The sequence below is a fragment of the Saccopteryx leptura genome, chromosome X (assembly GCF_036850995.1).
Source record: "Saccopteryx leptura isolate mSacLep1 chromosome X, mSacLep1_pri_phased_curated, whole genome shotgun sequence".
Taxonomy (NCBI): domain Eukaryota; kingdom Metazoa; phylum Chordata; class Mammalia; order Chiroptera; family Emballonuridae; genus Saccopteryx; species Saccopteryx leptura.
The window spans coordinates 9,365,373-9,375,456 of record NC_089516.1 but is presented as its reverse complement, the minus strand read 5'-3'; positions in this window follow the sequence as shown (position 1 = coordinate 9,375,456).

The window sequence follows — 10,084 nt, the reverse complement described above, 5'->3', positions numbered from 1 at the left end:
TATTTACTGTGTTTTGTTAACAATTTCATAGTGATTTCTTCCTAGAACCTATCATTTATGTTTATTAAGTGAACAAATCAATTTTTTAATGTTAAAAATTATGTATGTTACATAGGGAGGGACATAAAAATTTTAGAAAGGTTAAGGTAGGGCATGGCACAAAAAAGGTTGGGAAACACTGCTATAGAGCATTATGCTCAGTGAAATAAGCCAGTTAGAGAAAGACAAGTACCATATGATTTCACTTATATGTGAAATCTAATGAGCAAGATGAAGTAACAAGCAAAATAAAGACAGAGTAATATATAGAGAGCAGGTTGACAGCTATTGGGATAGCTATGTGAGAGGAGTAGAGGAATTAAGCAAAATAAGACCAAAAAACCACCCCAACTCATGGACATGGACAACAGTGTGGTGCTTGCCAGGATGAGGAGTGAAATGGAGGAGGGTAGCGGGGGATAAATGGTGATGGACAAAGACTTGACTTGGAGGGCGATGAACACACAATACAGTGCACAGAGATGTGCTGGAGAATTGGGCACCTGAAACCTGTATAATTATGTTAACCAGCATCATCCCAATAAATTCACTTAAAATAAATAAAATTAAATTAAAGAATTTAAAAAGACCTCAAGTATGGTCTTCAGTATATCTTTTTTTTTTTTTTTTTAAATTTTATTAATTCATTTTAGAGAGGGGAGAGAGAGAGAGAGAGAGAGAGAGAGAGAGAGAGAGGAAGAGAGGAGAGAGACGGGGGAGGAGCTAGAAGCATCAACTCCCATATGTGCCTTGACCAGGCAAGCCCAGGGTTTCGAACCGGCGACCTCAGCATCAGCATTTCCAGGTCGACGCTTTATCCACTGCGCCACCACAGGTCAGGCCTCAGTATATCTTTTAATTTGTTGTTTTTTATTGTATAAAAGATAATGTTTTCTGTATATTCATTTTATAAGCAGAAAAGTACTAAAATTCTCTGTCATTTGTAAGTTTTTAGTTTATTCTGTTAGGTTTTCTAGGGAAAAAATATTTTATCTATGAGTGATGATAATTTGCTTCCTCTTTTCCAATTTGTATGCCTTTTGATTTATTTCTCTTGTTTAATTATTTTGGCTAAAAATTCAATAATATTAACAGTAATAAAACTGTCCTTATTTTGTCCTTGTTTTAATGAGAATGCTTCTAGCATTTTCTCATAAATCATAATACTGACTTTTTGGGTAGATACTATTATTATAAGGAAATAAATCGATCAATTCTTATTATATTAATATTTCATTTAAAATTATGAACAGATGTTGAATTTGCCAAACGTCTTCTTTGATTCTATAGAACAAATATATTATATGTCCTTTTCCTTTGATTTGTTAAACTTCCAATCTCCAGTTTACTTGGTCTTTCAAATAAGTTTTTACAGTTCCATATTTATAAGGTGGAATCACTCATAGTCTAAAGAATTAGCTTCCAGCCATCACTGTTGCCCAGTTATAATCATAGTTTTAGCCACCAGCTTAAACATGATGCCCATGGTTTATTTCACAGTTCACATTCTCTTGGATAGAAAATTCCCTGGGAAAGACTCATTTTATTTTTATTTTTTTAATTTTTATTTATCACCCTTTGGAATTCTAGTCTCTAACATCTACATTCCCAAGGCTACTGCCAACTTCTCCCACTGATTTCCACTAATTTCCCATTGGAAGTTCTGATCCATTGATTATTTGTTCTTCTTTTGGAAAGCAGGGTGCCTCTGAATTGTGTTTCCCATAATTCCTTCCCCATATGCTTCCAGGTTAGGGTTGGCCACAAAAGAAAGTTGCATAAGATTTAAAAGTTTTGAAGTTAAGCAGCAGCTATGTTTAGCAGCTATATTTACAATTCGGTTGTTAGAGTGCTAGACAAGTTGTCCTTGATCAGCTGTCTCGCCTTGTCAGCAGGGGGCAGTACTTGGACATAAAGCTCATTTAGTTCCTCAGAAATTTCCTTCTTAAAACTCTCTGGGACAAGTACCAGTGCAGTGTCATGGCAAAGCCAGCTTCTCCTGAAGGTTACCCATGGCATTGAGGCTGGAGTATGAAACAGATACAGGTTCTAGTGTGTCTGCTTTCATCTATACCCAGCTCACGGGCAATTGCCTGTCTGGCTAAACTACATAACCTTTGGCTCAACTCCAGATGCAGAGAAAACAGTCTTACATGAACTGTTCCACCATCTCACAATAAATTATAATAAATCCCTCACTCTACAGTATCATGTTTCTACCTCTCTGTTGAACCCTAATTCAAGTTTTTTCCCCTAAAAATTATTTCATCTCCCTTTCTCTTTCTCTTGTTTAGCAAGAGAGAAAGAAAGACAGACAGACAGACAGACAGGAAGGGAAAGAGATAAGAAGCATCAAACTCATAGTTGGGGCACCTTAGTTGTTCATTGATTGCTTTCTCATATGTGCCTTGACCGGGGGCTACAGCAGACCAACTAACCCCAATGACCTTGGGCTCAAGCCAGTGACCTTGGGCTTCAAGCCAGCGACCTTGGGCTTCAAGCCAGCGACCTTTGGGTCATGTCTATGATCCCACGCTCAAGCCAGTGACCCCATGCTCAAGCCAGATGAGCCTGCACTTGAGCCTGTGTTCAAGCCGACGACCTTGGTGTTTCAAACCTGGGTCCTCTGCGTCTCAGTACAACACTCTATCCACTGCACTATCTCCTGGTCAGGCTTCATCTCTTCCCATTAATGACTCCACGAAATCGGCTAGTACAGTATTATTTGGTACAGAATCATTGAAATTTCATATATTTTGTGCCATAAGATAAACATCAACTTTAAAATGTGATTGAATCATCTTGAGGAAAATCTCTTTATTTTTCAACTGCTATTGAATTTTTTTTTTCTGATGAATAGTGATCTTCTGAATGGAAGCCTCTGAAATTGCTGGCAGTGTATGTTGATTCAGCAACTCTAATAATCAGATTTCAGTTAAATTTATAATGGCTGTCCTGGGACACTCTTGGTCAAATTCCATCTTGTGAAAGTTTAAATTGTCCAGAATTTCCCTCATTTGTTTTAACACTCAATATATAATTAATGATTTTTATACTTTTGTGGGAAACAAATCTAACTGAAAATTAGGACATTTTCCCTTATACTAAACTATGTCACACTGTGCGTATGCCCTCAAAGACAGTTTAGATGCACTGCAATGAATAAAACATATACTACTTAAATGTTTCTGTAAAAGGTTTCTCTCAGCTGAGAGATGGTGTCAGGTTGCTGTAGAGATGTAATTTTGACATTAGAGAGGGCCTTAACAATTAGACCTTCCTGTCATGAAGCAATAGAATTGCATTTGGTTGATACTGTAGCCTATATTTTCTGCCACCTACACTCCCTGAGGCATTCACCCTCTCATGGGCAAAACCCTCAGGGTTTATCAGTTTCCAGCAGTCTCAGTCTCAGCCTTATGTATACTTGAGGCTAGAAAATTCTTTATTGTAAAGAATTATTTAGTAGCACCCCTGGCCTGTAAACACTAGATCCCAGTAGCACCCTCCACCCTGAATTGTGACAATGAAAACATTGCCAAATGTACCCCAGGGTGCAAAATCAGCTTCGGTTGTGAAGTACTGGGCATTGCAATTCAGTCATACTTGGACATGGGCTGGAGAAAGAAGAAACCTCACAAACAGAGGGCCTAAGTCACAGTGGAAAGAATCTGAATGGTGATTAATATTGTTTAGAGAAGAGAACAAAAAGACATTAGGGATCCCATTGGGGCCCCGGTGACAAGTCAATGCCATGATTTTCATTACTGCTAAGTGAGATGAGCAAGGACGAGCAGATACCATCTTCTCTTAAGTACTAGAGTACATATGATTCTTTTTGTTTCTTTGTCTCAGCTTCCCCAGAGGAATAAATAATTTGAGTCCGAAGGTTGCTAATTGACTACATGACAAGTGTTACAACAGAAAAGTAATCAGTCTCAAAGTAATAATGCTAATACATATATATTGCCTTTGGACTTTGGTTTCCAGTAACAGGACAAGCCAAGTTTTCAGATGGACCCTCCTGTTGAGAACAACGTAATATATGAAAAGGCTATCAACCTCATTAGTAAACAGGGAAATGCAAACTAAAACCCCAATGAGACATCACTACACATCAAATAGACTGGACAAAAATTAAAAAGTAAAAAATATCAAATGTTGGTGAAAGATAAAAATCAATGTACTCTCTTTCACTGTGTGAAGATTAGTATCACTGCTTGGGAAAGCGTTAAACATCACCTAGTAAATTTGAACATGTGCATGCCTTATGATCCAGTAATTTTACTGCTAGATATAAAATTTAGAAAACCTCTTTCACAGGTAAAATAGGAGATATGTACAAAAATTTTTATAACAGCGTTAAACAACTTAAATATTAACCCAAGTAAATTGTATAAATCCATTGTGGTATATTTATACATTGGAATTCTCATTGCTACACAGTAATGAGAATGAACAAACTAGAACCACAAGGGTGAGTATCACAAACATAATAAAAGAGAAAGCAAGTCATAGATGATTACACTACAATGTAGTTTTATTTATATAAAGTTTAAATGCAGGCAAAACTGGACAAAGGCTTAGGAATACATTTAAAGTTGGAAAAAAGAAAACTAAGAAAACAAGTAACACAAAATTCAAGATAGTGGTTACTTCTAGGGTAGTCTCTTAGTTTGAATTGTTATAACAAATTACCATAGGCTGGGTGACTTAAACAGCAAGCATTTATTTTTGGTAGTTTTAGAGTCTTGGAGGCCCAAGATAAAGGTACTTACAGATCCCACTCTCTTCCTGGCTTGCTGATGTCAGTCTTCTTATTATGTCCTCACAAGATAGAGAGAGAGAGAGAGAGAAGGCCAGCTGTCTTCCTCCTTTTTTTTTTCTTTTTTTGTGACAGAGACAAAGAGATGGACAGATAGGGACAAACAGGAAGGAAGAAAGATGAGAAGCATCAATTCTTTGCTGTGGCTCCTTAGTTGTTCATTGATTGCTTTCTCATATGTGCCTTGACGGGGGGGCTATAGCAGACCAAGTAACCCCTTGCTCAAGCCAGTGACCTTTGACTCAAGCTGGTGAACTCTTCGCAAACCAGATGAGCCTGCACTCAAAGTGGCAACCTCGGGGTTTTGAACCTGGGTCCTCTCCGTCCCATCCCAGTCTGATGCTCTATTCACTGCGCCACTGCCTGGTCAGGCTGTCTTCCTCTTCTTACAGTGACACTAATCCTATTATGGGGGCTTCACCCTCATGACCTCCTCAAAGACCACACATCCAAATACCATGATGCTAGGGCTTCAACATATGAATTTTGAGGGGGACACAATCATTCAGTCCACAGCAGGCAGGAAGGGGTATATCACTGCAGAAGGATCACTGAGGGTTATTGAGGCATTGGCAGAGTGCTCTGTTTCTTAATCTATGTGTGGGTACATAGGTGTTCACATAATTATTCTTCAAGCTCTACATGCATATTTGATATGCTTTTATGTATGCAATATAGATTTCATAGTAAAAAAAAGGAGAGATAATATAAAAATCCATCTGGATAATCTCAGTGCATTGATGTCTTGAAATTTCTGACTCTGTTTATTATAAAAGAAACAACATTAACCTTAACCAAGAAAAGAAAGACCAGCCTGATTCTGTCAAACTCCTAAATGTTTTTCCCTGCTAGTCTTGTGATTAAGAGTTCTTATTCCTTGGAGAATCTAAGTGCCAAAGGTTACCAAGATACTTTATTTCTAACCTGTTGGCCCACACAAGAGGGGAACAATGTCTTGTTCACCTGTCTATTGCCCATGCACAAAGCCAACCTGCCTGGAGCCCACTGTCTCCCCAATAAGTGCATGGAAAATGGAATCAAAGGGCCGGTGAGAAATCATGGAAAGAGAGACTCCTTCTGCCCTAGAGGACCTTCTCTCCCTGCCTTCACCCCCAGCTCACAGAGCTGCCCACTCTTCAAAGTTTACGCTCACAGCTTTGTCGTTCTACAAGTTCTTTTCAGATCTCTGAAACAAACTCTTTCTCCCTTGTTTTCTTCTGATCTTATTTCTCATTTTCCGTTTGCCTATTCTTGAGTATTAGGGTATGCTGATCAAACCCACTTCTCTTTGCCACTTTTTTTTTGGGTGCATATTGGGTTGATTTAAAGAGTGATAAGAGGAGTATCTCATTGGAAAAGGAAATGAATTTCATAGTGTATCTGCTTCATCCAGCCCCAAAAAGCTTACTCACAGGAACTTGATTCTATTGTACTGACATAAAAAATATTCACACCAGCCTGGGAGGAACTTGTCCTTTCCTCCTTTTGCTCTTAGCAACTTCTCAAGATCTCATGCATGAGACACAGAAAGCAGGAGGTGGTACTCTCTGAGGTCCCTGGAGAATGCGGTGTGACCTGACACCATGTTTGCTCTAGGGAATATGCCCAAAAGAAGGAGAGGACAAGGACAGGACACTTCTTCCCCTGCTGCAGTGGCCTGGAAACCCCCAAGACCCTGGTCCTCACCTTGAACCTAGTGGCATTTTTCACGGTTGTGTAGCTTACTCTTTTTGCTGTAACACATGATGACTCTGGTTAGGGACAGTAGACAGGAGTGTGGCAGAAGGGTACATGATGCAGGCACCTGGAGCAGATGAGGGTGTGAGCTCCTTCACCAAGGCAGTGCTCTAGGATTGCACAGGATCAGCCTGTGCCCTGAGCACCCTGTAGAGGAGGTTATTAGTGGGCCTTAAGTTGCAGCTTGCCAGCCCTGCTTGGAGCTGCCTGGAGTGACAGCAGGGACTAGTAGTGAAGATTCTTTCTATTGGGATGGGAGCCTCTCGGTTTATAGTCAACACTATCAGATCAACTGTTAACAGGGCCTGGGCCCTTCCCATCTGCTGTGCTGAATTGACACCTAGAACTTGGTCATTAATTCCCTGGGATCCCCTAAGAGAAAGAGAAGGGACACATCACTCACCACCCTGCCAGGAGCCATCCAGGGCTGACAGTACAGAGGGGACTCTCTCTGTCCTGGGCCTGTGGGTACTCCCTTACTGACCCGAGTCCTCCAGGCTTTGAACAAGACCCTTACCTTCCTGCATCCCTAGAGGAGGAGTTTGTTCTACCACATCTGGCTACTTCTGCTTGGGGTTCCTGAGCTTTATAACAGAGGCTGGGCTCTGGATGGCCTCCTTTTAGGGGTAGGTCTCTTGGTTAGCACTCAGGTTCTTCACCTGGACTCCAGTTAGGACCCAGGTCTCCTCTCTTGGCAGCATTCGGACCACCCCCTTACACCAAGGCCTTCCCTTCCCTGAGACCTTCTGGGTACCAGTCAGGCCACAGCTCTGTCCACACAGGGCTGAGAGAGTGTGGCACTGGGTGGGTAGAGCAATCTCTTTAGTCCACATTCAGAGCCTCCACCTAGTCACGTGGCCAGTCCTGGAATTCCAACTTCCACATTCTGAATTCCCCAAGGAGAAAGTTAAGGTGAGTGCTCAAGGCTGTAGGGGTCTCTAAGGGCTATAGCATCCTCTGAAGGCTGACAGCAAAGAAAGGACTGTTTGGGATTCTACTGACATGGATCAAGTCTGGGACTCCTTCTGGTATTAATCTGGGTCAATCAGCCTCACACCAGGCTTCTCACCTCCCAGAGTCCCTAGGATGGCTATCCCTGCCTCAGGCACCCTGTTTGGGGAAAGGTCCTTTTTTTAGTACTCAGGGTTCTCACCTGCACACCAGTTAAGGCCAAAACTCCTTCCTCTGCAAACTAGGGCACCCTTTACAGCAAGGCCAGCTGTCCCTGTGACTGTCCAAGCAAAAATAAAGGGCTCCTGAGCTGAGGGATCTGCCCTGGGCATTCCAGGGGTAAGAGTATGTGAGGCTCTGTGCTACCTCAGCTGGTGAGAGTCCCCTCACATCAGTCAGAGTCTTCACCTCAACACCCATTAGCTCATGGGTCTCCACTTTCCCAGAACTGGGGTTGTCCCAACTAGACCAACGCCCTCTCCCTTTTCTCCCAGTGGAAATAAGGGTGCTCCTCGACCTGACAATCCTCTCCCGGACCTCCCAGAGTTGCCAGTGGGGGAGGGTATGTGTGGGATTTGTGGGTCTTGCTATGTTCTGGAGCGAGTGGTTCCTCAGTCCTCATTCACCATCCTCACCTTGACACCTGAGCACTTTAATGTCAGGCCTAATCTTAGGAAGTCACCCTCAGCTGACCTGAGGCTTCCCACATCAAATCAAGATCTTCAACTTCCTGGGACCACCAAGTTGGAAGTCAGTGTGAGACAGATTCATCCATAGCTGTTCTAAACCTGCAAGAGTGGACAGCCAGGGCAGGGTTCTATAGGACCCCATTCTTCTGCCTAGGTCCTTCCCCCATTCCTCATTCTGGATCCTCCCTTTGAAGTTTATCAGGGGCTCATATTCCTACTACTGACCTGAGGACACCCTCCTTAGTCCAAGGCTCTTTGTTCCTGAGAGCTCTGAAGGATAACTGAAGGGATGCTGAGCCTCCCAGGCCTGCCTGGGACTTTGTAGGTCTTGGACAAACCATAGGCTGGTCTTTTAAGATTGCTTACATTCTGGAACGCTGGTCTTCCCAGTCCTCCTACAAGGGGGTCCTCATTTTGGCTCCTGTTTCCTTCATTAAAAGCTTCCTGGTAAATGTTATATCCCTTCAAACTGTTGAGCAGTTTTTCCACTGTAAACTTTGCAGAAAATGCTTCCTTGTCCCAAAGTTATGAGAGATAAGGCTGTAGTTTAAAGGAAGAGGCTTAGAACAGGTGGTGGGCTACCAGAGAAAAAGTTAGCTGATCTATTCATTCTCTTCATCAACCAGACTTAACATCCTATGTAACCAGTTCTAATAGATTGGTTTTCTACAAGGCAGGTATGGAAATCCATGATTTTGTGAGCGCCTATTGTTTCAGGTGATCTGACATTTCATGTGCGGGTGATCATGTGGTCACCAAATATTCTCTTTTTTCTTTATTTACACTCCTCATTTATATTGGTATTCTTATTGCTCTGGCTGTGTATTCCAATTCAGTAGTTGATAACCAGTCCTTCTGCTTACTGCCTGAGATAAGTTTTAGAGTAGGGAGAAGAGAAGTGAATTAAGAAATACAAAGCGGGGATAGTGTGGGAGTAGTTTTGTTTTAAATAAGCCATTTTGGGGACTGTGCGTGCAAAAATTTACTTTTGTCTCTGCATATTTTTTACTAGAAAATTACCTAATTAAAATGAACCTTTATGCTCTGGACTAAATGTTTATGGTTCTTCCATTTATATGTTGGAATCTTAGCTCCCAAGGTGATAGTGTTAGGAGGTGGGGCTTTTGGGAGGTGATTAGGTCATGAGGGTGGGGGTCTTCATAAATGAGATTAATGTCCTTTTAAAAAGCAGCCCCAGAAAGCTCCCTTGCCCTTTTCACTGTGATACAGTGAGAAGGCATCGTCTCTGAATCAGAAGAGGGTTCTTACAGGACACTGAATCTTCCTGTTTATGTTACCAAGTCAATGGTATTTTTATTATAGTAGCCTGAACAGACTAAGACAGCTCATAAGAAATTTGACCACCCACAATAATTGATGTACACTAAAGAGCTCTCAGAAGGCTAACCTCTCTGTGGTTACAGGTCAAGGAGCTGTGGTTACTTTCACTCTTGTCTGAAGGAGGCACAACTTTTTAATAATGGTGAATTATGTCAGCATTAGCTGGTGTTGCTAGTTAGAGTGCTTTCTCATAGTTTGGGTATGCAAATTGGACAGCTGCCTTTATAGACACACTGACCTCTGCTCACAAGCTTGCACCTTATTAACCTTCTCAAGATGCTCACCAGCTTACAGCATGGTAGACTGGAATACATGTCCATTTGGAAAATCAGTGTTGGCATAGGAATTCATTTTTACTGTTGATGAGTGACTCTGTGTACTGCAAATGAAAATTGTTTGACAGTTCGATTTGGAATGACAAGTAAGGTGAATATTAATATATGCCTAAAAGGAAAAATGATAACTTGTCACTGGATACTTTCCTATGCTTTCAATTTTAAAC